This window comes from Ascaphus truei, unplaced genomic scaffold, assembly GCF_040206685.1.
Source record: "Ascaphus truei isolate aAscTru1 unplaced genomic scaffold, aAscTru1.hap1 HAP1_SCAFFOLD_312, whole genome shotgun sequence".
NCBI classification, from domain to species: Eukaryota; Metazoa; Chordata; class Amphibia; order Anura; family Ascaphidae; genus Ascaphus; species Ascaphus truei.
Genome location: NW_027456093.1, coordinates 239,234 through 245,629, shown reverse-complemented (window position 1 = coordinate 245,629; position 6,396 = coordinate 239,234).

The window sequence follows — 6,396 nt, the reverse complement described above, 5'->3', positions numbered from 1 at the left end:
CTCTGGCACATCTTCAGAGCCTCCCGCTTAGTCTATCTTCACGCCAACCCAGGAGAGGCTTGTGGAACTCAAATTGGTCGCTGCTTTTCTAGGTTGCAGTTCTCAATGGAAAATCATGGAGAACGGGGCAACGACCAATCCCAGCATTGATGCTGAATGGGGAGCCAATCACAGAATGAGGGCTCATCTGTGTTGGCCAATCCGGTCTGAACTTGTGACAGAGAGGCTGAGGCAAGGAAGGTGGGAATTATGAGCCAGACAATGAGAACAGCGCCTCCCTCCCTCCTGTTCTCAGTGCCAGCTCACTATCTCTTGGTGAGATAGGTGCCTGTGTCTGGGCACTGGATCTATATCATGAATACATTGCATCCCTACGGTATTAATACCGATTGGGAGCTTAAACATTTCCTAGTCTAACTAAAGAAATATGTTTAAGTTTTTGCTTGCTTCTGCTTTTTGCTTCTCTGGTGTTGTTATAATGTCATTTAGATATATGCTGTTGCTCACCATATGGGATATTATGTATACTTTATTATCAGTATATTTATGATATGCTATATTTCTATTATTAATATATTTATTTTTATATTTATCTTCTTTATTATTGTTTTCATTTTTGACAATTTCTTATTTTTATTTCTTTCATTTATATTGATATAAGACAGGTTATTATTTATGATTATTATAATTGTTTTATTATGTTGAGTGATTATAATATACTTTTCAATATTGCTTATTGTAATATAATATATATTTTTTACCTGTCGTTTATCTTTCTTTATTATATAATTTCTTTATATTCTAATCCATTCCTTGTTTTCATAAATGTTGCTTGAATGTTGGTTTTAAATGATCTTTTGCTACTACTGTTTATACTATTTTACAATAGTTTTGCAATAAGTTGTTTATTTGTTGTTATATATGTACTATGTATACACTTGTATGTTGTTAACATTCTCTCCCCTTCTACACACCACTATGCTTGTATAGATGGAACGGCAGTCTCATCAATTAACCTGCAGCTGCATATAGGAGTTGCCGTTCTAAATCAATTTATTATTGACCTATCACAGTCAAGCTGGTGGTATATAGAGGTGTATGAGATAGTTCACCACTCACGCCCCATCTGCGCAGGTGTGCCGCAGGGATCAGTCCTGGGACCTTTCCTGTTCAACCTCTTCATGAATGACATCCCCGCAGACCTCCACAAGACTCAACTGGCACACTACGCAGATGATGTGGCAGTCATCTCCCAGTCCTTCAGCGAGAAAGAAGTAGCTAAGAACATCCAGAAAGCACTAGACATGCTATCAACATGGTACAGCGACTGGCAAGTAGGACTGAACTCCAGCAAGACCACAGCTACACTGTTTACCAAAAGGAAGATCAAGACACACCCGCTAATCAGCCTCAACGGAGAGGCAATCAAATGGGAGCCAAACAGCTGTTACCTAGGGGTAATCCTAGATAGCAAGTTAAACTGGAGAAACCAAATTGAGAAGACTCAACAGAAGGCAACAGCCAAGCTGGCAGCACTGTACCCCCTGCTGAAGACAAGGACCATGCCCATCCGGAGCAAAGTCAACGTGATCAAGGCGATCAATAGACCCACAATGACATACGCCTCCCCGGTGTGGAGTGGCTGCCACCAACGGCTCAGATCATCTCATCAAAAACTACAGAACAAGGCGCTGCGGATTGCGTCCAACGCACCACTTCCTACAAGAATAGCGGACCTTCATAGGGAGCTGGGCATCGAGATGTTGGATGAACATCTAAAGAAGCTCAACGAGAAATTCTACAAGGAACTGGACCAGAACTCAAATCCGCTGATCAAGAAGCTTGCTGCGATCTCTGCAAACCCATTTGACCGCTACCCACGATCCATCACAGCGCTGACCCTGTGAAACTAACTCAACTGTGGCAAGTAACACAGATCAAGAAGCTTTCTAAAGTGTGCGACAATATACTCAACAAGAGAACTTGGAGTAATGAGGCTCAAGCCTCGGTATCCAATATCACCACTGACAGATTTAATCTGTCAGTCAGAACAGAACAGGCAGGTTCACCACTTACTCTTTGACAAAGTCCCTTGCGGGATGAAACGCGTAAGAGGTTCCTAGCTTCATGATGTTTGTTCCCTTTTTTTCAATAAATTAGTCGTTTTTTTGTTAGAGCTGCGTGTGGTTCTCTACTTACCTCAGTGCACCGCTTCTTTGTTTGGCTGTTCCGGTACCTTTGCTGGTTGCACGTGGATTCCAGGACACACATCACTGGAGGCATTCACTCAACGGTGCTTCAACTTTATCTCTTTGGCTACACCGGATCAAGCAGTTTGACAGCAGGTATTATCATTGGCAGAGGAGATGGTGGGTGACTTAGCGTCAGCCTGGCTGTTCTCTGGATGGTCAGCGCCTCTTAGCGTCACCTCACCTTACCCCTCCCCCCAGCCTGCTCCACTGGGTCCACTTAATACGCTTGTTTAGAGTGATAGTTATATGCTGCAGATGTGTGCCATTATGTTCTAAGAATGAGACATTCTACGCTTTGGCCCTTGAGCACTGGCAGCAGAATTCTTCTGTGTTCCCTCTGGCCTCTGTCTGGGCAGACAATGACTTTGCTCTTCGGACCGACGCCTGTGAGATTGGAGGCCTGCCCATCCCCATCCTCTATTGTCTACAAACTCCCTGTGGAACCAGCCTAACCAGGGTTCATGGTCGTGGAGACTGGGTAATTGTATTTTTCCAGCTTGCATGCCCAGGGAATAAATAAATGCATTTAACATCTCTGGACATGCAGGGCTGAGAAACCCTTTGTTCAGCCAGCATTTCAAAAGAAAATGGTAACTGCAGGGTCTGGAGGCGGAGGAGAGGGGCAGAGTACAAAGGCAACAGCATCCAGGGGCGGAGATCGGGCCATGCACATTTGCTGCCTCCCCAGCCAGAGCGGTGCCAGCCCAGGGGGAGATATCCTGTCAGCTGGGGAAGCCGTTGCCGAGCACCCCTGGTAGACGTTCATTGACTAATAACATAATTATCAATGCTTGTAGTCATACTGTTGGTAAGTGTGTTAACCTGTGTACCTACCATGTCCGAAAAAGAGCGTACTCCGGTAGGCACAAATAATGCTTTCCAAAGAAAGTTCCGAAATAACTTCATCAAATCCAAATCAAGTTAAAAAAAAATATCAACCCGATTTGTGGGCACAAATCAGTTATTTTTGCATCTTATTAGTCTCTATGTCCGTGAGAATATAAATCAGAAATATTCACCATTGGTAAAACCTGAGGCTTTGTGATCTTGTGACAATCCGACTCTTAGCTGACCTGCATTTGTGTCCTTATCCGATATAATTTCTTTCCACGTTGGACCGGTTGTGACTGTAGGGGTAGCCAGCATAACATAATAAAAGTTAAGCCAGGCAGGCTACCCCAAATCCATGTTTAATTGCCACATCTGTCAGGGTCATTTTGGCCTTTGTGCAATGTGTTTTGTGTAAATCTCTTCCAGAAAAGAGATAATCACTGTGTGATATCTAGAAGGGGGGAAAACTATCTGTCTTGGGGAGCTGGGATTGTAAAAAATCACTGTCTTTCCCTGTGTTTGTGTTTTCCCCACACAGTTAATAATCCAGCATTGTCCTTTGTGTTGCTAGCATTTATCTGTATGCAGACACAGTAATTCACTTAGCTGGGCTGCATCCAGAGAAATGTCTGTCCGTGACAGAGCTTGGGAGCAGCTGAGTACCTGGAAAATGGTGAGTGGGGAAGGGCTGTAATTCAGGTCCAGGAACTGGTAATCGACGGTTCAGAGCCTTTGTTCCCCGAGACACTAAGAAATTGGGCTGGCCAGGGGATCCTTTACTGGGTCTCAGCCCCGAAGGCATGATTTCCATTGCCCAGATCTAATTTCCCACCCGCCAGCAGCTCACACCCCGAGAAGCAGTCCAGAGTCAATAAGCCGGACACCTGCCCTAATTGGTGCAACCGGACAAGCACTCATTCTATGATTGGCTGCACCATCACAATCTGTGCTCTGATTGGCCGGTGGTCTCTGCTCCAGCAAAAAAGATAGGAAACTTAGGCCTATGTAAGGAGCACAGCCGATCACAGTAGCATACAAGTTTGCAGAGTGGATCGGAGACAGTGATGTCACGGCTGGTGGGCTATTTTAAAAGTGTTGCTTGCAGAAGAGCACAGAGAAGCCGGGGAAGAAGCCGTTAATGCCAAGCCTTCCGAAGCAGGCTCCTGCACCTGCCTGAGGCTAGATTATTGCCCCACTTGGTGAGTGTCATACTGTGATTGTGTGATTTGTGTGTTTGCTGGCTTGCCAGAATAAACTTTTGTTTATTCAACTATTGTGCCCTGTCTGGTGATAGTGATCCCAGTGGTAGTGTGATAATACAGCTGGTCTCCCGTGAGACTGGTCATGATCGGTGAGGGATGTTGTGAGTATCCTCATTCTAAAAAATCAGAGTGATTAGAGTCTGAGGATTGATGATAATAACTTCTAGTGTGGAATATTCTCGGGAAGGGCAATGAACCACATTGTGCTTCAAAGCATTGATATGTCCAACGATTCACTCTGCTCGACTGGTAGCCCTAAAGATCCCTTTGGAACGTTATTTTTTTCCATCTTGTCATGGGAGATCAGGACTTTTTACATATTTATAACGGGATCAATCACTAGGCAAAACAAGGTAATAAAAAAAAATTAAGTTTATTCGGGTAAAGATCCTAGCCGCGACCGCTATGTTCAATTCTCAGAACTTTGACTTCACGTCTGACTTAGTCCCTGCAGGGCAGACTGTCCTAGCTTCAAAACAAAGCCAGTTGCTCAGCAATTTCAAACAGAGCAACTTTGAAAAGCCTGACCTAGCTTCATCGACACAAGCCACTTGATGGTATGGCTCTCTCAGTCGGCTACCTCCTTACATACCCTCCACTGTTCTATGTTCAGCATGGAGGAACAACCAATCAGAGTGTGGGAATTTATTCCCACTACCTATTAGGAATAGGGGCTCATTCTTTGGCTGATGTCAGAGGAGGGGGCAAGTTAAGCCGGCTCAGCTTGCCCAAATGGGTGGGACATATGATTTGACCAATGGGAAATACACTGATATTCTCTGGATTCCTCCAGTCAACCCATTGCCACCTACTGCAGGCTCAACTGACTCTGGCAGATCAGAGTGTCCTCCCCACAGGGGGTCTCTGTTCTCCAGATACAGTACTTCACCATGCTCTAGCCACATAACACCCCACATCCTGTCTCCTCTTTGAACTCCGATATCTATCCAGACTTCCCGGAACTTGTATGGAGCCTGTACTGACTGAATAGACATTTACAGAAATTGCACAACCATGATAAACCATATTTAAATACATGATATACTTTGGGAAAACCCATATATATGAAGGAAATAGAGTTGGGATATCTGAGCTTGAAAACCTGGAGTCTGGGGGATACAGGGCAGCCACGGTGTAATTCAACCCGCATACCGGCAAATCATGCCTGCACACCAGTGAGAATTAGTTGACTACAGGTATATTTGTCCCCCAAACTCCTGCAAACAAAACCACTGCATTTCTTCCAAAAATTCCCACATAAGAGTTGCACACAGAAAGTGTCATGAGTCTGGGATAAAGTGAACATGAAAAGTGGAAAAACAGGGGACACTTTAAATTTTACATGTTATAACCCATGGAAATGGCTTATGGTGCTATGCAGCTGCCAGGGACCACAGGGGTTTCAGGGGTAACAAGATGGGCTTAACCCGGAATTTATCAATACATTCATTGATTTTACATTTTTTTTTTCCAACTTGAATTTTATTGGTAATTCACATGTACATCAGGCAGGCAGTGCATACATTATTATCCACATCAATGTCAGAACATTATCCAGTATCCATGCATTCTAACTAACCACATATCATCACAAGACGTACTGGGGAGACATACAAACAGACATACAACGCTAATCTAATAGAAGGGGGGTAGGGGTGTCTGGAGGGGGTTGGGGTGGGTGATATCTTCTGCCGTGGTTCCGCTGTGAGCTCTATTACTTCCGGCTCATCGCTTACTGGGGGGATTGGGGATTGGAGTCTCCCCGGTCTGCACCTCCCTCGCGGGACTCCTTTCAGATCAGTCCTGATAACTCTTAATCATCATGTCCATCTATTTTTGCACTACCACCCCAGGGGAGAACGCATTTCTCTCTATCACTGCCAAATCGTGGACCTTTCCACCCCCAGTATATCCGTCTGGGCCAGCCACGGCATCCAGACTTTTAGGTTGTTTTCGCCTGTGGTCAGCTTCTCCATCTGACAGACTGTCCAAATTCTGTTCCGAATTTTAGCTATCAATGGAATCTCATTTTGTGTCCAACGTGCTGTGAT